General features: G+C 57.9%; 1 protein-coding gene across 4 annotated transcripts in view; it reads left to right on the forward strand.

Annotated features, from left to right (window-relative positions):
- Window positions 1-23,686, forward strand: part of PTPRN2 (protein tyrosine phosphatase receptor type N2) — a 972,293-nt gene that overhangs the window by 839,333 nt on the left and 109,274 nt on the right. The window lies entirely within an intron of this gene.

Below are 23,686 nucleotides of genomic sequence, written 5' to 3' on the forward strand. Positions count from 1 at the left end.
AGGACCTCCTGTAAACAGAGCCGCTGAGTGCCCATCTCGGTGGCTGCTGCCCCATTAGCCAGTGATTACGAATGCAGCGACAGTGTGGTGGCCAGTGCTGCGCTCAGAAGGAGCTCAGGTGATGGGGGCTGGCGGGTCCACCAGTCCCAAATGCACCCTGACTTCTCACCCCAGTGCAGGAGGCTGGGTTCTGACAAAGAGCACAGGTCACACCTTGGCTCATTCTCTGGGGCTTTGGAGACCCTTCTTTCTCTAGGTGAGTTGAATCTTCAGTTATTGATGTCCTCACGAGTAATAGAAGTAAGATGTTCACAATTAAATTGAAAAACAGTGACTTTTCCTGAGGTTCACTTGACCCCACCACGAGTTTTTAAGAATGCCTTTTCAATCAGCTCTGTATCTTAGCATGGCTTTCCTCGCTCTATACTTAAATTTCCGGGTCAAAATATATATATTTTTTTGCAAATATCAAATATCAAAACCTATGCTGTTTCAGAATTGAAGGGTGCCGTGGGAAACCTGTGCAACGTATTTATCATGAAATAATAATCGTTCTTAAAGAACATTTTATTATAACGTAGTGAAGCCTGAGAATGGCAAGTTTTCTGATTTTATCCTACCTTGGCAAATGTTGCTGTTAGTACAGACGTCTACAGGTAGAATTCTCTCGAAACTTTCGAGGCGTGGATTTGGCTTTGCAGATGGCCCAGAGCAGATGCCGGGCTCCTCCCGTGCTCTGTGAGCCCAGAACGTCCCTGCCCTAACTAGGAATCAGCAAATGCGAAATGGTTGTCACACAGGTGCCAGAGCCCATGCTTCCTGAGGCAGTGATGGCAAGGGGGTCTGAGGGAAAGCCGGCAGCATTTCTGCCACATTGAGGGTGGAGGGTTCGTGCCGTCCCCAGTGTGGGCAGAACCTGCTTTTGTTTGCCTGTGTGTTCCGTATCAGATCATCAGTATGTGGGGTCAGCCAGCTTTGTTTCTGCAGACTCCATGGAATCTTCTAGATACCTTTTCATGATGAGTCTGAACGTCTCTCTGGAAGGTGCCATTTGAAGTGCATTTTTCTCTTGATCTGAAGCATTCGCAGTTGCATTTTCCAAAAGCAGCGTCTATCCTGCTGTTTTGCCCAAAATGCTTCCTCCAATACAGCTCCTGAGAGATAGAGCTAGATCTTCAGACAACACTGAAGTCTGGAAAGGCGGCCAGAGAAACTTCTAAACATAAGACCGAGGCATGTTGCTCGTTGGGATACAACAAGCCACCCCACCCCCATCAGACAGTAGTCACTAGATCAGACTTAAGTAACAATCACAGAGACCACTCAGTGAGATATTTGAAATAAAAAGTTGGAGACTCTAAGACAGACATGAAAACATGGAAGGCTGAATTCTGTGGCTTCTTTTGGGCGCTAGGCCGTTTCTGTGTTGCTTAGACCTTGGTAGCTTGTCAGACCTGGGTATTACTTGAGTAACTGCTTCCTAAGGAAGCCGATTCCTGCTGCACATAAGGAGGGCCGAGGGAAAGGAGGTGGCGGCTGCAGGCTTCTCCCCGGCGTGCTCACCCTGCGCTCCAGCAGCCAGGGAAGAAGGCTGGGCCCCGGGAGGAGGCCGGGCACTCACACAGCACCAGGGGAGGAGAGGCATTTGTGGTGACGTCTGTGGAGTGGGTGGAGGAGCGGCATGCGTGGTGTCCACGGAGCGGGTGTCTGTGGAGCGGGTGTCTGTGGAGCGGGTGTTTGTGCAGTGGGTGTCCATGGAGCAGGTGTCTGTGAAGGGGGTGTCTGTGGAGCAAGTGGAGGAGCAGCGTGCGTAGTGTCCATGGAGCGGGCGTCCATGGAGCGGGTGTCCGTGGAGTGTGGTGTCCGTGGAGCAGGTGTCTGTGGGGCAGGTGTCTGTGAGTGGGTGGAGGAGCAATGTGTGTGGTGTCCATGGAGTGGGTGTCTGTGGAGCAGGTATCCATGGAGTGGGTGTCTGTGGGGTGAGTGGAGGAGCGGTATGCATTGAGTCTGTGGAGCAGGTGCCTGTGGAGCAGGCATCGGTGAAGCATGGTGTTCGTGGAGCGGGTATCTGTGGAGTGGGCGTCCGTGGAGTGGGTGTCTGTGGGGTGGGTGGAGGAGCAGTGTGCATGGAGTCCGTGGAGCAGGTGCCTGTGGAGCGGGCATCTGTGAAGAGTGGTATCGTGGAGTGGGCATCCGTGGAGTGGGCATCTGTGGAGCAGGTGTCTGTGGAATGGGTGGAGAAGCAGTGTGCGTGGAGTCCGTGGAGCAGGTGCCTATGGAGCAGGCGTCCATGAAGAGTGGTGTCCATGGAACATGGTGTCTGTGGAGACAGCATGCGTGGAGCATGGTGTCCGTGGAGCGGGTGTCTGTGGAGTGTGGTGTCCATGGAGCTGGCATCTGTGGAGCGGGTGTCCATGGAGCAGGCATCCATGGAGCCTGGTGTCCGTGGAGCTGGCATCCGTGGAGCATGGTGTCCGTGGAGCGGGTGTCTGTGGAGCATGGTGTTCATGTAGCAGCTGCTCCAGTCCACTTCACCCATTTCACTGGCAGAACCAGAGAACACTTCCTTCTTGCCAAAGCCAGGGTCACTCCTAGGTGAACCCTGCAGGAGCAGCAGGTCCTTCCAAGTCCCTGTCCCTCGGCCCTCCCCGTCATCCTTGTCAGTCAGCTGCCCAGTGGAAAGGACCCTTGGAGGGACCCCCGACACCTTCCCCAGGCACCCCGTTTCTCCCAACCCTGTTTTACAAGGGGGCAAAGTCAGAGCAGATAAACTGAGAGGCGTCCCAGCCCACACAGCCGGTGGCAGAGCTGCACTGGGCTGTCCCCCTGCAGAGGGGCTGGCCTGGACTGCGCACCCTCTGGAGACCCTCTTCTCTGCCCCACGGGTCTGGGCAGCTCCTCCACCACCGTCCCTGTGTAGTGTGAGGCACTGCAGGAGATTTGGGGGAAAGAGACATCCTTTCTTCCCTTGAGTGATGATTTCCTGGAGGTGAGGAGTCAGCTATGAACCAGCGGTCAACAGCATTCGGCCACGTGGCGGCGCTAGGATCAGAGGACACTCGTGTGAAATTGAAGTCAAATCCCTGGAGATGACAGAGGAGGGGCTGGGCCAGATGGTGGGTGGAGCTCTTGGTGACTTGTGGGAGGCGGAGGCGTGGCTGGGGCCACCTGCAGGGTAGGGACAGGCCCAAGAGGGTGGCATTTGCAGATCCTGGAGGAGGAGCTGGAGCTGGCAGGGGAGGCCCCCCAGTCGGCCGAGAGTCTAGACGGGGAACGGGGGCGTTATGGAAGGGACTCAACTGCGAGTCGCACGCGGGTCCAGAGAGGGCAGCTCTTTGCGTTTGTGACAAGGACAGACCGTGTGTCTGTGGTGCCCCAAGGGACAGTCGTGGCTCAGTGTGGCTGAGTGACCCCAAGTGGACCAGAAGACCCACATTCCACCTGCTGTCACGCCCTCCGTTTCTTCCTTCTTATTCCCCTCTTGCCGCACTTCTCCTCGTTGAGCTGTCTTTCTTCTCTGACAGTTAAACTCCTGGAAGGGAAGGTGCCACCGCCTTTCGGTTCCCTGGGGCGCAAAGCCCTGGCCTGGGCCCAGCCCCCCCCCCCAAAGCCGCCTTCCTCACCTGTGGCCTGGGGCCTCGTCCTGGGCTGCCGTGTGGGTGAGAGCAAGCCCAGCGGGGGCGGGTGGCTGCGAGGTTGGCTCTGATGCTCCGCCCCAGGGCGAAGGGCCCGCAGCCACCGTCAGTGCTCTCGGGCCTGGGATGGGTGCGGGATCCCTGCGCTGCTCCTCCCGTTTCCAGGGTGCCGGTCTCCGAACATGTCCTCCTCGGCAGGAGCTGCTCCCCTCCCTTGGACCCGATTAGAGAGGTGGGGCACATTTTCTGAACTAAATCTCAGGATGTGCTGTCTGCAAAGCGTGCCCTTCCAGGGAGGAAGACGGGAGTGAAGCCCCGAAGCCTGAGCTGCTCGCGGCATTCAAGGCACTTTATGGAAGCAGTTTGGAGACGGCATCAGGGTGATTAAACACCAGGGTGAAGCCCTGTGTGGTCCGGGCCCCAGGCAGGGCGAGGCCAGGCCTCGATGCTGATGCAGCCCCTGTCGTCTGCGCTCTGGACACCTCACTGCCCCGCCCACAGGGCTTCAGGGCTCACCTCGAGGTGGGGGCTCCGCGGGAGCCTCGCTGCCCGTGGCGGGAGGTGGGCTCCCCCAGAGGACGTGAGCCGCTGTGAAACGAAGTGGGAGTTGTGGGGAGACACGAGGGGGCAAAGCAAGGGTAAAACCATGGGTTAAACTGGGATTTCAACAGAAACGGTAGGCGGCAGGGAGGAGACACCCGCGGGGGGTCGCAGGAGGGGAGTGAGAGGCACCTTCCACGCAGGGGCCGTGGGCCCGCGCTGCGGCGGTGCCTGACGGCTGCGTCTCCCCAGCCGCTGCCTGGAGCCTCTGCTCTCCCAGCTCCCGGCGGGGCGGCGTCCCTCGGGAGGGGGGCATCGTTGTCGGCAAGGGGAGGAGGCGTGGCGGGGGCGCTCCTGGGGCCTCCCCCAGCCGGAGCTGCGCAGACACCCCCAGCAAGAAGAGCTTGGTGTGGGAGGAGGCGCCCGCAGGGCCAGAATTTCCTCCAGGCGCACGCGGCTAGGCGGCGCTCCACAGACGTGCACAGAGGTGGGTGCCTGTGCGGGGCTTACCCCGGGGCTGAGGGTCCTCGGCTGGCGCTGTGAAGCAGGCCTTCTTCTCAGCCTCTGCCGTGATGGGCACTAGGAGACGCGCCTCTGGTGAATGGCATTATCTGCGGTGAAATGCATTAGCCTGTCAAAAATGGCAAAGCCCGGCTCTTAACACGACACACGCGCCGGCATGAAAGGAGGCTGGCGCTGCCCGGGGTGGTGGGTGAGGAACGATGGCTGGGGCCGCCGCCACGGCAGGAGCTGCGTCTGCAGAGGAGAGAGCTTCGGGAAAAGCAATTGCATGTCAAACCCAGGAGGACCCGGAGGATGACAGACATCTCCAGATGCCACACGGGGATCACTTCAAGGACGTGAATAACAAAGGCCGACTCGCCCACCTGAGAGGAGCCCCCGACCCTCGCCTCCTCGGGGGCCTCCACGGGACCAGCCCTGACTGCCTGGCTGGCCCTTCTCTCCCAGGCCCAAGGACGCTCAGGCCCCGATCTCCCTGACTCTGGGCTCTGTGAGTTCCGCCTCCTTCTACCCTCCCCTGCTTCGCTGGGGACTTGTTTCTGCCACGGCTGACACGTGGGAGTCCCCAAGGCTGTGGCTGGTGTTGGCCAAGGGTCACCCCTAAGGACTGGACACCTTGGGTCTGGGGGGCAGACAGCCTTGGAACCTGGGGATAGCTGAATTTGGACCTGACCCAGATAGCATTTTCTCAGGAAGCTTATCGCTCCTAAGGGTGGAGTCCCATTTTCTGGAACAACAGGGACAGCAGAGACCTTGGTCAGACATCAGTCAGCCCAGCCTGCGTCTGTGAAGGAGTCCGCAGTGTGAACCCGGAGACACACAACACCGTGACCCGAGGGGCGCCCTGGGTGCCGGGGGAGGGGGCAGGAGAGGGGCTCAGAAGAAAAATGCAATGGGCAGGGGGGCCTCTGTGGGGCGGGAGAGAAGTGTGGAAGGGACTGAGCCCAGAGAGAGAGGGACTCCGATGCACAGGGGCAGACAGCCACCCCTCGCCCGCCTTCCGGGTCTGTGCGACTCCCGGGTGGCAGAGGCAGGCACGTCGGCAGAGGCAGGCACGTCGGCAGAGGCAGGCACGGCAGAGGCAGGCACGTCTGCAGGTGTCCGAGCGGCGGCTTCCCCTGTTCCGCGGGGCTGCAGCATGGCGCCTCCTCTCCCTCCAGGCAGCGGTCCTGAAACATTGTTGCTCTCCATGGCTTTTCTGCTGTGGGAGAATTACTGATGGTTAAGAATGGAATCTTAGGGCCAGAGCGGTGGCTCACGCCTGCAATCCCAGCACTTTGGGAGGCCGAGGCAGGTGGATCATCTGAGGTCAGGAGTTTGAGACCAGCCTGACCAACATGGTGAAACCCTGTCTCCACTAAAAATGCAAAAATTAGCTGGGTGGGGTGGCAGGTGCCTGTACTCCCAGCTACTGGAGCGGGTGAGGCAGGAGAATCACTTGAATCTGGGAGGCGGAGGTCCCAGTGAGCCGGTATCAGAACTTCATCTCAAAAACAAAAAAAAGAATGGAATCTTGGTATGTTATTTCTCTATTAGCAAGTACAAGAGGCCTGCTAGCGAGGTGGCAGGTGTGAACAAGCACCTTTCAAGATTTCTTCGTGTCTAGGCTAATGCAGCCGCAAACTTCAGTGTCTGGGTGTGTTGCTGGCGCGTGTCTTCCTGACAGTGACTTGAAGAACAGGGAACGGAAGATTTGCACATGATCACCAGGAAAGCCACATGTTTCAAAATACATCATCCTGTACAGAGTTTGCGGAATGTGGATTCGATACACAGGTTTACACTTGGATTGATCTGATGGCACTTAATAGCAAATCAGTTAAAAGAGCTCACGAGTGTAAGCGTGGAACTGTCTGACCTCGGTGTGTGACTGGACTGACCGCCTCGGGAGAGTGGAGGCTGGGTTCACCCTCTGGGCAGGCATCTCGTGGTTTTCCGTTTTTTTGGTGACTATGATGATATGGGAGAGTAGGCTATGGCGGCATCTTGCTGGAATCGCCTTTCCTGGCCTGTAAGATGCCCCCTGAAGCCACAGGTGACACATTCCTAAGTGGGGGGAAATAAAATGCAGATTTGTTTGCAAAACAAAACACTAACCTGGGTGGAAGCTGGAGCTGGTGTGTGTTTCAGAATTAACCCCAGGGGTTTCTTCTTCTCTACCAGATTCAAGGAGAATAAAAACACGAAGAGTTAAGTGACCCCCAAACGTGAAGCGGAAACGTGAAGGGGAAAAAGTCTAGAAAACGTGTCTAATTCCTCTGAGGGTGGCTTTCCCGGCACCCTAACTCGCCCTGGGCACGCATCTGTCTGGCTCAGGCCCCCCGTTCCCAGTGGGCCCCTCGCCTCTCCAGGTGGGTTTTTTCAGGCACATCCTGAGATTTCAAAACAACCCCAAGTGAGGCAGCGGAGCTGACACCCTCGTGACACACGGCCCCCTCCCCCAGTGGCCTGATACCTGCGTGTGACACATGGTCCCTCCCCGAGTCGGCTGACACCCGCGTGTGACACACGGTCCCTCCCCGAGTCGGCTGACACCCGCGTGTGACACACGGTCCCTCCCCGAGTCGGCTGACACCCGCGTGTGACACACGGTCCCTCCCCGAGTCGGCTGACACCCGCGTGTGACACACGGTCCCTCCCCGAGTCGGCTGACACCCGCGTGTGACACACGGTCCCTCCCCCAGTCGGCTGACACCCGCGTGTGACACACGGTCCCTCCCCGAGTCGGCTGACACCCGCGTGTGACACACGGTCCCTCCCCGAGTCGGCTGACACCCGCGTGTGACACACGGTCCCTCCCCCAGTTGGCTGACACCCGCGTGTGACACACGGTCCCTCCCCCAGTTGGCTGACACCCGCGTGTGACACACGGTCCCTCCCCCAGTCGGCTGACACCCGCGTGTGACACACGGTCCCTCCCCCAGTCGGCTGACACCCGTGTGTGACACACGGTCCCTCCCCGAGTCGGCTGACACCCGTGTGTGACACACGGTCCCTCCCCCAGTTGGCTGACACCCGCGTGTGACACACGGTCCCTCCCCCAGTTGGCTGACACCCGCGTGTGACACACGGTCCCTCCCCGAGTCGGCTGACATCCGCGTGTGACACACGGTCCCTCCCCGAGTCGGCTGACACCCGCGTGTGACACACGGTCCCTCCCCCAGTCGGCTGACACCCGCGTGTGACACACGGTCCCTCCCCCAGTCGGCTGACACCCGCGTGTGACACACGGTCCCTCCCCGAGTCGGCTGACACCCGCGTGTGACACACGGTCCCTCCCCGAGTCGGCTGACACCCGCGTGTGACACACGGTCCCTCCCCCAGTTGGCTGACACCCGCGTGTGACACACGGTCCCTCCCCCAGTCAGCAGTGTCCCCAGGGGCCGCTACTCCCAGCACCCCTGCAAAGTTCGCTCCCCGAAGGCCCTCACACTCCCTCGACTCGCTCCCGGGTTTTCCTCCAGGGCTACCGACCCACTGGTCCCCTCTTGGGGTAGGGCATAGCCTTTGAGAAACTCCCAGTGCAAACCTTAGAGCTCAGGGACCCTGGGCCAGAGCAGAGGCATCTGAGACACGATTCCCAGCAAGCCCCTAGCCCAGGCCTTCAGGGGCCTCGTAGGAAGCTCTACAGGGGGCCCGTCAGGCCTTGTGCCGTTGGGGTGTCATTCAGATCAGTTTTGGGTGGAATAATTGAACGATGTGCAACTCCGAAAATGGAGACGCAGGTGCGCCAGTAGCTGCTCCACCCCCAGCCCGCAGGCCCTGCCCTTTGGCTTAATTAAGCCGTGGCCACCGAATGGAAGGATGTGAATACCTTTTGTGTCCCTGTGCTGGGCTCCTCTGCTTCGGAGCCTTTGTTCGCCCTGCTGCCTCCCTTCCGTCCCCCCACCCCACAGAGCCTCCCATCTGTCCTGCCCCGTACAGACCCCAGTCCACTGAGCTGCTGTCTCAGCCAGGGCGGCCAGTCCCGTTCCGAGCACCAGACCCTATTCATTCCCGCCTCCCCTTTATCCCTTCTGCCGCCTCTGCGGTGATGTCTCATCACCATCCCTCGTGTGTAGGGTGACTTCCGCACTGTGTTGGACCCAGGCAGGCCTGTTCCTCACCCAGGCCAGCCCGTGTGGGGCCAGCCTTGGCTTCCCAAAAGCCAGGTCTGCACAATAGACCCACAGCGCCCCCGGGGACCTTTAGGTGCTCGGTAAGAACCAATCGATAAATTGAACTAAGATATTGATGTGGGAAGAGCAGGTTGCGGGGGCGCATCTAGACCCCCTTGGAAACCGTCCTGTGCAGTTCCAGGGTCCAGAGTCCTGCCGCCCACGGGAAGTCCTCCCTGCATGCTGCATGTTGAAGACACAGGTGATGGCAGGGATGGCTCTCATGACCGTTGGTCATTATGAGCAAAAAGAAAATCAGGGAGGTGCCAAAGTTTCTTGTGAAAAACAGCTGCCCCTTCTCTGCTTGCACGCCAGGCCTGGGCTGCTCTGAAGGCGGTGATTTGTTTCTTACTGACTGGCTATTTTAAATTGTCTGACTGTGAAACTGGAAAGCAGGGTCAGCTGCGGGGCCTCGCAAGGCTGGCTTCGCTCACAGAGGTCGCGTTGGATCTGTGAATCTGAGGCGATGCTGACTTTCTTGGAAGCCCTTAGAACTTAATTGCCCTGTGAGTCATCTTCTGTGGGAGCTGGAGAAGGAGGGATTTGTGTCCCGAGTTTTATGTGTCTCAGCAGCTGCAGTCTGGCTGGAGGGGCTTTGCCGTGCTGACCAGGCCTCCCGTGACAATGGGAGGGTCACGGGCATCCTGGTTGAAATGTGCTCCCTCTGACATCTCAGACTTCACCTTCAGGGAAGCGCTAAAGACCATCACAGAAGCCAGCCTTAAACACGGGCGAGTCCAGAAAGAAGACGCCCATTAACCATCTGTTTCCTCCCAAGGTCTTTATCGTCACAACTGCTTCCTAGTTCCAATCTGACGTTACCAGGAGCAGAGCAAATGAAGAGAAAAGTGTCTTCTGTCTTAGGGGAGGGGCAGATCCCTAAGAAAGAGGGAGGCAGGAGGTCCGGCTTCAGCACGTGGGTCACTCTCAGATGCAGCTGAGCATGTGAACAGCCAGCTCTCGGGTCCTCCACTTTGGGCTGTGCCGGCCACGGTCCCGCGAGCCCCTCCATGCCTTCTGCACGCACTTCACGACCAGCCATCACGTTTCCCAGCCACTACCAGGGGCTTCAGGGGACCAGAACACAGCCCTCACTTTCCCAGAGCAGGAAGCCGCTGTCGGCAGGGGGTTGGGGGGGCTCCCTAGGTGGTGCCCCTCGCTGCTCCCCGGGGATGCCTTGGTGTGGGGCTCTCGGCCCCTGAGCCAGCCGTGAGCTGGAGGCCCGGGGTGCTGACCAGCGTGCAGGGGCTCAGCAAGGGCCCCTCTGCGCCGCGTAGACGCCGTGGGTACAGAAAGCAGCCAGGAGGGCCTCGGCTCCCAAGTATGGGAGGCAGGAGTCTGGACGTGAAAATAACTGGGCAGCAGCACACGTGCAATGCCGGGAGCCCGGCCACGAGGCGGTGCGGGGGCCCAGGAGAGGGCTGGGGCTCGGGGTGCCGCAGGCACAGCGGCTGAGCTGGGGAGCGGCCGCTGTTTTCCTGCTCATCACTGGCTGCTCCAAGACTGTTCCACATTTAGAAGACTGTTGAAAATCATTTTCACTTGCAGGAAACACGTCTATATCTTTCATTTTTGCTTTGAGAAAACATCTTGCGAAATGGGAAAACTCACTCCATATTGCTTGGCCCACATTGCTCGCCGTGGGCTGCTTCGGCTCGTTCGCCCGTGCCGTGGAACCCCTTCCCACGGGAGCCGCACTTACGGCTCACCTGGGTGACGTGTGTCAGGAGTGGGGAGGGGCGGGGACCAGGTCTCTGGCAGAGCCTCGGAGCTCTGTGGCCCAGCCCTCTGGGCACTGCCGTTGGGGGTGTCTGCCCTTTGGGATGTGTGTATGTGTGCCCGTGTGTGTGTTATTCCCCGTCCAAGTGTAAAAGTTACCTGGGCACCAAGGAGAAGCCACTGGAGGCGGTGGGACTGCATCACCAGAGCAGCACTGGCCACGTGGGCCGTGAGCCAAGGATGCCATGCAGGGACGAGTTCTGCCCTGGCTCAGCCCACAGACAGGCGCAGCTCCATGGGAGGAGGAGGGAGGCTCCCCTGGTGTTCAGGGCAGCCACGGGCTGTCTCCTCTCCAGAAGTGAGCGTGGCCTGCGCTCCCTGAGGTCTCACAGGGATGTCCGGGAGGCGCCCAGAACCCGGAGCCGGCCGACCGGAGCCGCCAGTGTTGGTGGGAGTACTTGGACGCAGTCCTGCTGAGCGAGACCACTGGTTACCGCCCCTCCGTCCCAGCCGGCCTTGCTGGCCCAGAATGTGGGGCGGTTCCTTCTGAGTCCCTCTGAGTTTTAGGATGAGATGAACACCTCTTAAACAAAACTGTCATGACCGGGGAGAGGTGATTATGCAGGAAATCCTTTTTTACCCGTGACGACACAGCACCCCGTTGAACCATCAGGATATTTCCCCCGGCCTTTTCCCACGTACTTTCTAAACGTTTCACCTTCCTGTTTTTCTCTCCTGCCACCGCGTGCTCTGCAGCCGCCGTGTCAGACCCGCAGAGCACAGCCTTTCCCTTCCCCGTGTCACACACGAGCCACCTGTGGGTGCGCCAGGCCCCGCGGCTTCTGCTGTGTGTTGGGTTCTGCGCTGCCCTCTGGGCTGGAGTCCAGGGCCCTCCCCAGAGAGGGCCGGTTGCGTTCTCCATGTTCTCAGGGTGCCTCGTCCAGTCTGCAGAGTGACCTTTATTCCTCCCCAGCAGAGCCCAGCGAACCCACTTATTCCTGCCCAGCCATGGATGTTTCATTCCTTGGCGTGGCCCTGTCACTGTGCCCTCCCAACAACCCTGAAACCCAAGGCCGTCCTTTAGCACACACCGGGGCAGCTCGGCTTTGTGCGCTGGCTCCTGAGAGGGTGCGGAGAGGTTTTCCGGAAACCTTTGTGGTCTTAGTCTTTCTTCTGGCGGAATCTGCACGTGACAGGTCTCCTCTCTCACAGTGATTTCCACTCTGTAAATTTCCCATCAGATGCTGAGTTAAGACATGAGACATTCGCACTATGATGCGTATGGATGAACTTCTGCCCCCAGAATCCTCTTCACCTCATTTTGTGCATCGCGTTACAGAGAAGTGTACGCTACTTTGAGGTCTCTGCGGGCAGAGCCAGGGCCCCCGCCAGGGCGCAGGGCGTGGAGCTGCAGTGTGGGAACGCGTCGCGCAGTCCTCGGCTTTCCGTCTGCGAGCTCACAGCCGCGGAGCTACTTGGAGCACGGGAGGCTTTTGGGACGGGGCTCTGGGTGCAGACTGACCTGCGGAGCCGGCCCCGCGTGGCTCCGCTCAGGGCGGGGTGCTGCTGTGGGCGCTTCGGGTGCCGCGGGTCTCACACTCACAGTTGCAGTCGGCTCTGGATGTGTTGGAGGCGGCACCAAGGTACAAAAAGATCCATTTTTCATGTTTTCCTGATGGGAAGTTTTTGCGCCCGAGTGCTGGTGTGCTGGGTTTGCCCGTCTCCACAGACCGCACCGTTAGGGTAGCGTTAGGTCAGGCATCTCGTGTGTGTTTTGCAGTGGACCATTTCCATTTAGGGCGACAGTGGAAGACGGGGTTGTCTTCTTTTAAAACGCCCAGTTACTCTCGTTTCACTTGGAGGGAGGAGGGAGAGGGTCTCATCAGCAGGACAGAGTGGCCGGAGGACGGCCTGGGGGTCCGGCCTTCTTGATACCACTATCATATCCTGGAAGGAAGCCCTGCCAGATGCCCCAGCTCCCCTGAGGCTGCGTGGCTTCTCTGTGCCTAAATGTAGGTGTGGACACTGGCAAGGGGATGTCCACACCCACCTGAGGTCAGAGCCACATGGCAAGGGTGCCAGCCAGGCCTCGTACTCACAACGTCCACCTGAGGTCAGAGCCGCCCAGGCGAGGGTGCCGGCCCTGCCTTGTACTTCATGCTCCACACACATCCACCCACAGAGTCCTCCCAACAACTCTCCAGAGCTGCTCCACCTTTCTCCCCACCCATTTCACAGATGACAAAACACGCACATGGCTTCTGGCAGCCTGTCCAGGGCACAGGGCCCCAGGTGATCTCGCATGAGTCCTGGGCCTCAGCAGCCTGTCCCGGGAACGGCCCCAGGTGATCTCCCGTGAGTCCTGGGCCTCAGCCTCCGCCTTGCTCGGCTCCACTGTGCAGGTCACAGCTCCGCCTTGGCCTGCTTTCTTTGCCAACGGTGGATTTCATTTTCTACCGTGGGATTTTTTTTCTAAGACACTGAGGGCTCTGTAGTACGTTCTTCCCGAGAACAGAGGCACAGTGTAACCACTGATGTTGCACCGCGGAGACCACCTGCAACCCTGCGCCTGGTTCCCGTTACTGCAGACACGTCCTTCTCACTGGGAACTTGATATGCTCTCCTTAATCACTTTCTTAATAACTTTCTCAACACCTAGGAGGGGCACACAGCTAAAAAGCTCCAGAGCAGCTATACTGAGACGCAGGGACCTACAGAGCTTTCCAGAAAGATGTGAGCTCCACCTCCAGGGGCAGACACCCCAAACATGCTGAGCAGCGTGGCACAAAAACAAATGGCTTCCCCTTTGCTACCTGGAAATCTCTTTCCTGGTTCACATATACATTGTGGGTTTTTTGCTGCTCAAGAGTATGAATTGGGAAGAGAAAAGAAATCAGGTTTCAGCCACACCCTGGTAAGAGTAGCCCATGGTGCCTTCAGGGCCGGGCAGGCCCACGCCGACCCTCAGCGGGACGGAGCGTCCGTCCAGCCCCGCACAGAGTGGGAGGGAGTCCGCAGCGGCGGCCAAACCTCAAGGCGGAATCTACCATCAGAAGAACGATGTGGTGACATCCGCCTTACTTCTTGTTCATAATGAATTACCTGTTGGTCACTGAGTCATGCAAATTGCCACCAGGACCTACTTGTCTTTACAAACTCAAGGTCGCCAAGCTGTTCACACCAGGCCACTGTTCACTGTGGCTGAGGACACATCATCCCGGGTGGCAGACAGACGCGTCCTCATGACTGTTAGGCTGATCTTAAATAGATTGTTCTCTAAGTGAAGTGGCAGGAAGGGTTGGACCTTCTGTCCGGCCAAGATCCGTGTGTCAAAAATGTGTCAGGCCCCCAGCCCAGGCTGTCGGGGGGAGGCCCTGGACCCCTGCAAGCGGGCACTGAGGGGGGGCAGGCCGGGCTATGTGGGGGAGGCCCTGGACCCCTCTAAGCGGGCAGATCTCAGGTCTTGTTACGTTGGCACCTCTGCCGGGTAACAGCTTCGGAGGCTGGTGTGGCCTGCAGGCCTCGCTCTAGGGTGTTTACTGTCTGACCAAGAGAGTTTTGTTCGGGGTAAGGATGCACGCTTGTGCTTACTGAGGATTATGAGTCCGGGAAATTTCAGAACACGACGGGGCTGGCCTCAGCTGCCTCTCAGGGGAGGCTCGTGTTGATTACACTTATAAATTATCTTTTGCTCAAATAAAATGCTCTCAGGATCACAGCTCTGTATTTTGGTGGGGGTGGGGGACAGGGTCTTGCTCTGTCACCAGGGCTGCAGTGCAGCGGTGCCGTCATAGCTCACTGCCACCTCCTGCTCAGGTGATCCTCCCACCTCAGCCTCTCAAGCAGCTGGAGTACAGGCTCGCACCACCACACCTAGCTAATTTTTTTTTCTTTTTGCAGAGATAGGGTCTCACTATGTTGCCCAGGCCGGTCTCAAACTCCTTGGCTCAAGGGATCCGCCCATCTCGGCCTCCCAAAGTGCTGGGGTTGCAGGCGTGAGCCAGCACGCTGACTACAGCTCTGTACTTTAAACTCACTGCACAGAATGGTGTTAGAGTGTTTGCCGTCGCTGGCTGACAGGCGCGGTCGCTGGCTGACAGGCGCCCCCGCTCCGTGCCCCGGGCCCCCACAGAAGCCTGATAATGAGCGCAGGTGACACAGGCAGAGGCTGCTCTCCCTGATGGCAGTTCTGGTGTGGTGGCAGCTGACGCTGCAAACTTCACCTGAGGTTTTAAAGACGTGTGTGCGCCCACGCGGTCCGCCCGGTCAGCGCCTCCGCGGTCGGCCAGCTCACGCCTCCGTTCGCTGCCACGGGCGCCACCGCCTTTTCTGCTGTGGATGCTGCTTTCAAGTGAAGAGCGAAGAGCGTGGCCCCTCCACAGCTGTGGGCCGCCACTTTCGGGTCTTGGGAGGGAAAAGCAGCTCGCAGTGGCACCTGCGATGAGCCCGCACCAGCGGCCTGGCTTAGAGGGTGAGAGTCACCTCATGCAGGGTGAAAATGTCCAAATTATAACCTGGAGCAGTTTCAAATGCCGCAACGTTGGTCTTGTTGGGTCTGGCTGGATGGTGACTAAGTCAAGTGGCATTCTACATTTTGTATTCCATTCTAGTAAGACGTGTGTTTTTCCTTACGAATTTTTTAAATTTTAAGGTAAAGAACCAAGAATGGACAGACTATAGAGTTTCTGTGATTATTTGGAAACTATAATCAGCCTAAAGGACCAGTGAATGAGACCACATGAGGCGCCCTCTGCGCTTTCTCCAGCAAGCCACGAGGCAGAATCCAGGCTCCTTCCCAGCTTCCCCCACATCTGGAGAGTCCCAGGAGAGTCCAGGAAAGGGTGGAGAGGGAGGGGCCGGACCCCGCTGTGAGGGAGCTCTGGCAGGTGGCCAGGAAAGGGGCTGCACAGCAACAGGAAGGGATGCTGGCGGAGGCAGGTCACGGTGAGTGGGAGACGTGGCGGTCAAACGCCCCAGGCCCCGTCCTCGGAGTCGGCTGGCCTGACCTTCGTTCTCCAGGAGCGCAGCAGTCTGGGGTGTTTCCAGCTCACTTGTGAGGAATCTCTGTCTCCAGTAGACAGATGTGGCTTTCTTGTGTTTATAGCCAAGGGAGACACCAGGAGTTGTCTGCAGCCATGTCTTCTGGGACATGTGCAGGACGGCCGGCAGCCAGCGCCACGCGGAGCCGGGGGTTAACTTGTCAGCGTGATGTCGGCACGGTTTCCAGGGTATGGCCCTTGCTCGGTGACCTCCTCACTGGGCTGGCTCGCTGCTCGCCCCCGCCACCCCTGCCACACCTGCAGGGAGTCCCTGACACCCGACACCTGGGCGGCTTCTTCAGCCTGGGTTACGGTCAGGGGTGGAGCTTGGGCTCCAGGAAGTGACTTCACAGCCAAGCACAGTGTGGCAAAAGCAATGCTTCGTGGGTGTCCTGAGATGTAGTGTGAGGCAGCGGACCCTTCAGTGGGTCCCACAGCATCCACGCTGGCTTATCAGCAGCTGGATTTAATAGGTGTGAACTGCTGTCTGGTTCGTGCTGCTTGGACGTGGCTGAGCCATAGGCTAGGCGGGCCAAGGATGCAGCGGCTTCCCTTCACCCCTGCGAGCTGCAGAAGCCACGCAGCTGACAGTGTTACTTCCTGCTTGGAGACATCTGGTACATCCCGTGTCCAAAACGGAGGCTCGCCGTGGAAAAGCACATTCCGACAGCAGTCACGGTGCAGACGCAGAGCTCCGTGCCAGCAGCGCTGCCCACTCGGGGTGGGCTGTGAGGAGGGGTGACCCCTTCTCTCTCCTCCTCCTTGCTCATCCCAAGGAAGCTCGTCAGCTCCTCCAGGCCCCACACCTGCTCTCACGTCCCCATCTCTGCAAGTGCCATCAGGCCAGGCCTTGGCGCCTGAGCCTCTCCTGCCTGAAGCCTTCTTTGGCCTCAGGTTCAGGGAGGGTCCCCTCCTCCTGGCCCCCTGCGCCCCTTCCCACGAACACCCACACGCGCCATCGCCGTCATTACTGTCACTTCCTGCAGTGACTCATGCCCAGCTCCGGGTGGCCTGGGGGTGCTCAGGGGTCAGGGCCTGGCGAGTGCGACCCAGCCTGGCTCAGCCTGGTGTTCCCAGCACTCTGTGCCGTGCCGATTTGGCAAGGAACCACGGCGAACCCAATTTTGAATGAATGAATGATAATCGTAGTAGGAACAGCAAATAGTCACCTGGCGTGTGTCAGGCGCAGGCCTGGAGCCTCAGTCCAAGCGTGTTGTCTTATTCAATCCTCCCAGCTGTGAGGTCGGTACCGTTATCACTGCTTCACAGATGGGGAAACTGAGGCACAGCGATTAGGCAGTTTCCCCAACACACAGTCAGTAAGGCCTGAAGCCTGGACTCAAAATCAGACCCTCTGACTCCAGGTGCTCGGAATGAATGAATGAATGAGTGAATGAATGAATGATTATCCCAGAAGTCAAGGAAGAGAACCAAAGTCAAGTCTGTTTTTGCAGTTCTCATTCATGCTCCTCTGAATACCTGTTGTCTGCGTCCTGGTTTCTCGGAGGCATCCATTGTGACCCCATGGAGCCCAGTTGCCTGTATCTCGCGGCAGCTTTGTGGGGTGCAGAGAATCTCCTAAGAGACAGTCTCCCCTGGAGACTTCAGAAAAGCCTGTACTGGGGATGTGAGGGAAGCATGGCCGGTGCCTCCGGGAGCCACGTCCCACCCGTCACAGCATCCAGGGAAGTAGGACGCGCATCTCACCGGCCCCCAGGCTCAGGCGCAGCAAGAAGGGGCTTTAGCCCCAGCAACCTCATCAGCCCCATACCCGGCCTCCCCGCCGCCCCCCGCCACCCTCCTGGACCCGGCCTCCCCGCCGCCCCCACGCTCCCTGCAGGCCATTCCTGGCCTTATCACTGCTCAGGTGTTAGTCTGAGCCATTTGCTGTGTAGAAACTTGGTAGTGGTGAGAGCAGAGCAGCGCCCAGCCAGAGCACCGGCCCCCATTTGTAGGCAAATCCCGCAGGGAGGGGGTCTTCACCCAAGAGCAGTGTCCCCGGCCAGGAGCTGCCTTGCTGTGGGGATGCCCTTCTCCCATGGCAGCGCCTCCCCCTGCGCAGGCCGAGCCGCCCTCTCCAGCCTTCCAGGCCAGGCCGTCGGGGCCTCCTCTCCGTCAGGGGCGTTTTTCTTGGATCTTTCTGGAAGTTTCCATCCTTTGAAGGAGTTAAGACCTTCAAGGAGACCCCACGCTGCGCAATGGCCGCTGGTGAGAGCCCCAGGTCCCTGCCAGGCGACACCCAGGTCTCCCTCACCGCGCAGTGGCACCGCCGGAGGAGGCCATGTCGGCTTGTCCAGTTCTAAATTGTGCGACTTTGGCCAGACACGGTGGCTTACACCTGTAATCCAGCACTTTGCAGGGCCAAGGAGGGTGGATCACCCAAAGTCAGGAGTTCAAGACCAGCCTGGCCAATGTGGTTAAACCCTCTCTGTACTATAAATACAAAATTAGCTGGGTGTGGTGGTGCACGCCTGTGATCCCAGCTACTTGAGAATCACTTGATTCAGCTACAGGAGAATCACTTGAACCCGGGAGGCAGGGGTTGCAGGGAGCCGAGATCATGCCATTGCACTCCAGACTGGCGACAGACCAAGACTCTGTCTCTCTGTCCCTCCCTCTCTCTCTCTCTCTCTGTCTCTCTCTCTCTGTCTGTCTCTCTCTCTCTCTCTCTCTCTCTATATATATATATATATATATGTGTGTGTGTGTGTGTGTGTGTATGTATATACATGTGTATATATTTCATGACTTCTTCAGAAATACCTTTGCATTTGCCAAGCTGTCAAGAGTCTGGCTCTGGCTTAGAGAACTGTTTTAACTTTTATTATTAATACTTCTCTCTTATTAATGCTTGAGGCTTTCTCTGTAGCCACCTCCATGCTAAGCACTAAACATACATGAAACCCTTTCAATCTTCACAGTAACTATAGGATTACGTCCATTTATAACGTGGAAAAAAATGGGCTTAGAGACCTTCAGGGGTTTGTCCAATGTCACATGAAAAGCTTTGGGTGGTTTGCTGTTGTTGACTTGGGGAGAAAAATAAATAAAATAAAAAATGGAAGTTTGTGGTGGAGGAGGGACCTCAGTCCTGGACCGTGGGTGTCTCAGTGGCTTCACCCTCTGTGGCACTCAGGAGAGAACAGAGCTCAGGTCACTGTAGCTCTCCCACGGGTGGCAAATCACAGGATGGACATGGTGCTAGCTTGATTTTTCATTTTTATGTGAACAAATCTCCAGCCTTTCAAATCCTCTTCCCCAGAATGTCACATTCTCGGGCCCGCTGGCTTCCCTGAGCCATACTCAGGTTGGTTACTGGTATCATCTGGTATCATCTACTTTACTTAAATTATCCCTTGTCAGGCAGATGACCTCACGTCAAGAGTTCAAGACCAGCCTGGCCAATATGGTGAAACCCTGTCTCTACTTAAAATGTAAAAATTAGCCTGGCGTGGTGGTGGGTGCCTGTAGTCCCAGCTACTTGGGAGGCTGAGGCAGGAGAAACTCTTGAACCCAAGAGGCAGAGGTTGCAGTGAGCCGAGATCGTGCCACTGTCCTCCAGCCTGGGTGACAAAGCGAGAGTCTATCTCAAAAAATAAAAAATAAAAAATAAATTATCCACTGTGCACGTTTCTTTTTGTTTATTTCACTTTGTTTTTGAGATTCTGAGAAAACTTGGGTGGATTTTTTAAAACACATTCACGATTTTAACTCTGTCTATAAACTAGCAAGTACTTGAAGATGTATGGGGGAGAAGGAACTGAAACGCTCCCTTTTGTTAGCGACCCCTTATCCTCACTGGAGGCCTTCGGTAAAGCCCACCTTCCCGGGTGTGACTCCGCTGGGATGCCGGTGGCCATTCTCGCCGCCCCCCATGGTCCTCCTCCCCGCCCCCCATGGTCCTCCTCCCCGCCCCCCGCGGTCCTCCCCGTCCCCCTGCAGTCCTCCCCCCCCACGGTCCTCCTCCCCGTCCCCCCGCGGTACTCCCCCCCACGGTCCTCCTCCCCGTCTCCCTGCAGTCCTCCCCCCCCCGCGGTCCTCCTCCCCGTCCCCCCGCAGTCCTCCCCGTCCCCCCGCGGTCCTCCCCGTCCCCCCGCAGTCCTCCCCCCCCACGGTCCTCCTCCCCGTCCCCCCGCGGTCCTCCCCCCCCCGCGGTCCTCCTCCCCGTCCCCCCGTGGTCCTCCCCCCCCCACGGTCCTCCTCCCCGTCCCCCCGCGGTCCTTCCCCCCCCACGGTCCTCCTCTCCGTCCCTCCGCAGTCCTCCCCGTCCCCCCGCGGTCCTCCCCGTCCCCCTGCGGTCCTCCCCGTCCCCCCGCGGTCCTCCCCGTCCCCCCGCAGTCCTCCCCCCCCACGGTCCTCCTCCCCGTCCCCCCGCAGTCCTCCCCGTCCCCCCGCGGTCCTCCCCGTCCCCCCGCGGTCCTCCCCGTCCCCCTGCGGTCCTCCCCGTCCCCCCGCGGTCCTCCCCGTCCCCCCGTGGTCCTCCCCGTCCCCCCGCGGTCCTCCCCCCCCCACGGTCCTCCTCCCCGTCCCCCCGCAGTCCTCCCCCTCCCCCCGCGGTCCTCCCCGTCCCCCCGCGGTCCTCCCCGTCCCCCCGCGGTCCTCCCCGTCCCCCTGCAGTCCTCCCCCCCCACGGTCCTCCTCCCCGTCCCCCCGCAGTCCTCCCCGTCCCCCTGCAGTCCTCCCCCCCGCGGTCCTCCTCCCCGTCCCCCTGCGGTCCTCCCCCCCCGCGGTCCTCCTCCCCGTCCCCCTGCAGTCCTCCCCCCCCACGGTCCTCCTCCCCGTCCCCCCGCGGTCCTCCCCCCACGGTCCTCCTCCCCGCCCCCTCGGTCTTCCCCACCGTCCCAGCGTCGTCCTCCCCACCCCCAGCTGCTCTCCAGGGGCTGCGGGTTCATGGAGAGTGGGGGCCGAAGGGGCCCTTCCCACAGCACCAGGAGCCTGAACCAGAGAGCCTGGGGGCATGAGCTGCTCGGCCCCGAGGGCCCGGTGGAGGGAAATGGTGTTTTCTGGGCGGCATGGTGCCAGCGGGCTTTGCAGACATCTTTCAAGCCGAGGAAGCTGGCCGCCCGGGGCGGAAGCAGAACGGAAGCATGGGTGTTTCCTGGGCTGTGGCCGTTGGCTTGGCGGGTGTGAGGCCTCTGATGCATCACTGGTGGGGCGAGTGGGCAGTTGGCATCCCCCAGATGTCACCAAAGTGACAAGCAGCAGCAGCCACGAGGCCCCTCAGAGCCTTGCTTTCCCCGTGAGTGCATTTTGCCTCTTCTGCTGGGCTCCGATTCTCTGACAGATTTTTCTGGATATCATTTCAGTTCGACAACTCAGGGTACAGGTATATTTTCACCAGGCAAAAGGGTGGAATATCCTACCACAGTGGTTAGCACACTTTCAACACGGCACGGTGGGTCAGACGTGGGGGAGCACCCGGGCTGCACCCTGAAGGGGAGCAGCAGCAGCATGGCCCTGCGTGTCCTGAGCAACTGAGGCTGCGCGGCCACGTCCTGGCTGCAGACGGATCTCACCCAGTCCTGCAAGTGCTGGGGATGCCCTCCTTCATGGGTCGGGTGCTGGGGATGCCCCCTGTGTGTGCCAGGTGCTGGGGATGCCCCCCACATGTGTTGGGTACTGGGGATGCCCCCCATGTGTGCCAGGTGCTGGGAATGCCCCCGTGTGTGCAAGGTACTGGGGATGCCCCCCCAACGTGTCAGGTACTGGGGATGCCCCACCATGTGTGCCAGGTGCTGGGTATGCCCTCCATGTGTGCCAGGTGCTGGGGATGCCCACCCCCGGCGTGTGTCGGGTGCTGGGTCTGCCCCCCCGTGTGTGTCAGGTACTGGGGATGCCCCCCGTGTGTGTCGGGTGCTGGGGATGCCCTGAACGTGTGGTTGGGCATTGCTTGGGGAAAGAGCTCGGAGACCCTGCTGTGATCCCACAAAAACTGCCTTGAGGGGTCCTGTTGAGGTGTTTTTAAAACCTGGGAACCCTGACTTCAGTGTCCACTCAGCAGCGCAGGCTTCCGTCTCCCACGTGGCTCCAGCCGCCCTGTCTTGCGTGGGCTCTTGAAAAAGAAACAAACACCAGAGTAACGTTCTTTTTTTTTTTTCCTCCAAAAACTCTGATTGTGGCATCAGCTTCTGTATCTCAGTCCACAGTGCAAACCTCCCTCCAGCCTTTATTCTAATAGAATGAGAAGCCACCCAATGAAGGCTGCTGTGGCATTATTCCAGAACATTCCATGTTGATGGCAGAGGGGGATCCCGTGGATGTTTTCTTGAATATATAGGAGTGTGTGTGTGTGCGTGTGTGTGTGTAGTGTGGTATGTGTACTGTACGCTTCTGTAGGGTGTGTGTCTGTGATGTGTGTGAGGTGTGTGTGTATAAAGTGTGAAATGTGTGGTGTACGCTTCTGTAGGGTGTGTGTGTGTGATGTGTGTGTGAGGTGTGTGTGTGTATAGAGTGTGGTATGTGTCTATGAGGTGTGTATCTGTGAGGTGTGTTTGTGGTGTGTGATGTGTGTGCAGTATGTGGTATATGTGTGTGTATGTGTGGTGTGACTGATGTATGTGATGTGTGTGTGCACATCTGTGATGTGTGATGTGTGTGTGGTGTGTGTGTGATGTGTGTATCTGTGATGTATGTGATGTGTGTGGTGTGTCTGATGTGTGTTTTGTGTGTGTGGTGTGTGTGTCTGTGATCTGTGTGTGGGGTGTGTGTATGTGTGTGTGATGTGTGTCTGTGATGTGTGTATGTACATGTGTGTGTTGTGTATGTGATGTATGTGGTGTGTGTGTGGTGTGTGCATGTCTGTGACGTGTGATGTGTGTGTGGTGTGTGTGTGATGTGTGTATCTATGATATATGTTTGTGATGTGTGTATGTATGTGTCTGTGGTGTGTCTGTGATGTGTGTTTTGTGTATGTGGTGTGTGTGTCTGATCTGTGTGTGTGGTGTGTGTATGTGTGTGATGTGTGTTTGTGATGTATGTTTGTGATGTGTGTATGTACGTGTGTGTTGTGTATGTCTGTGATGTATGTGGTGTGTGTGTGGTATGTGCATGTCTGTGACGTGTGATGTGTGTGTGGTGTGTGTGATGTGTGTATCTATTATATATGTTTGTGATGTGTGTATGTATGTGTCGGTGGTGTGTCTGTGATGTGTGTTTTGTGTATGTGGTGTGTGTGTCTGATCTGTGTGTGTGGTGTGTGTGTGTGTGATGTGTGGCTGTGATGTATGTGATGTGTGTACATGTGTGTGGTGTGTGTGTGATGTATGTTGTATGTGTGGTGTGTGTGCATGTCTGTGATCTGTGATGTGTGTGTGGTGTGTGTGTGTGTATCTGTGATGTATGTTCGTGATGTGTGTATGTGTGTGTGGTGTGTCTGATGTGTGTTTGTGGTGTGGTGTGTGTGTCATTGTGTGTGTGGCATGTGTATGTGTGTGTGATGTGTGTGTCTGTGATGTATGTGGTGTGTGTGTGGTGTGTGTGCATGTCTGTGATGTGTGATGTGTGTTTGTGGTGTGTCTGGTGTGTGTGTGATTGTGTGTGGCATGTGTATGTGTGATGTGCGTGTGATGTATGTGGTGTGTGTGTGGTGTGTGTGCATGTCTGTGATGTGTGATGTGTGTGGTGTGTCTGGTGTGTGTCTGTGATTGTGTGTGTGGTGTGTGTATGTGTGATGTGTGTGTGATGTATGTGGTGTGTGTGTGGTGTGTGTGCATGTCTGTGACGTGTGATGTGTTTGTGGTGTGTGTGTGTGATGTGTGTATCTGTGATGTATGTATGTGTGTGTGTGGTGTGTGTGTCTGTGATGTGTGTATGTATGTGTGTGGTGTGTGTGTCTGTGATGTGTGTATCTGTGATGTATGTATGTATGTGTGTGGTGTGTGTGTCTGTGATGTGTGTATCTGTGATGTATGTATGTATGTGTGTGGTGTGTGTGTGTGTGATGTGTGTATCTGTGATGTATGTATGTATGTGTGTGGTGTGTGTGTCTGTGATGTGTGTATCTGTGATGTATGTATGTATGTGTGTGGTGTGTGTGTGTGATGTGTGTATCTGTGATGTATGTATGTGTGTGGTG

This window comes from Saimiri boliviensis, chromosome 10 (genome assembly GCF_048565385.1).
Source record: "Saimiri boliviensis isolate mSaiBol1 chromosome 10, mSaiBol1.pri, whole genome shotgun sequence".
Classification (NCBI taxonomy): domain Eukaryota; kingdom Metazoa; phylum Chordata; class Mammalia; order Primates; family Cebidae; genus Saimiri; species Saimiri boliviensis.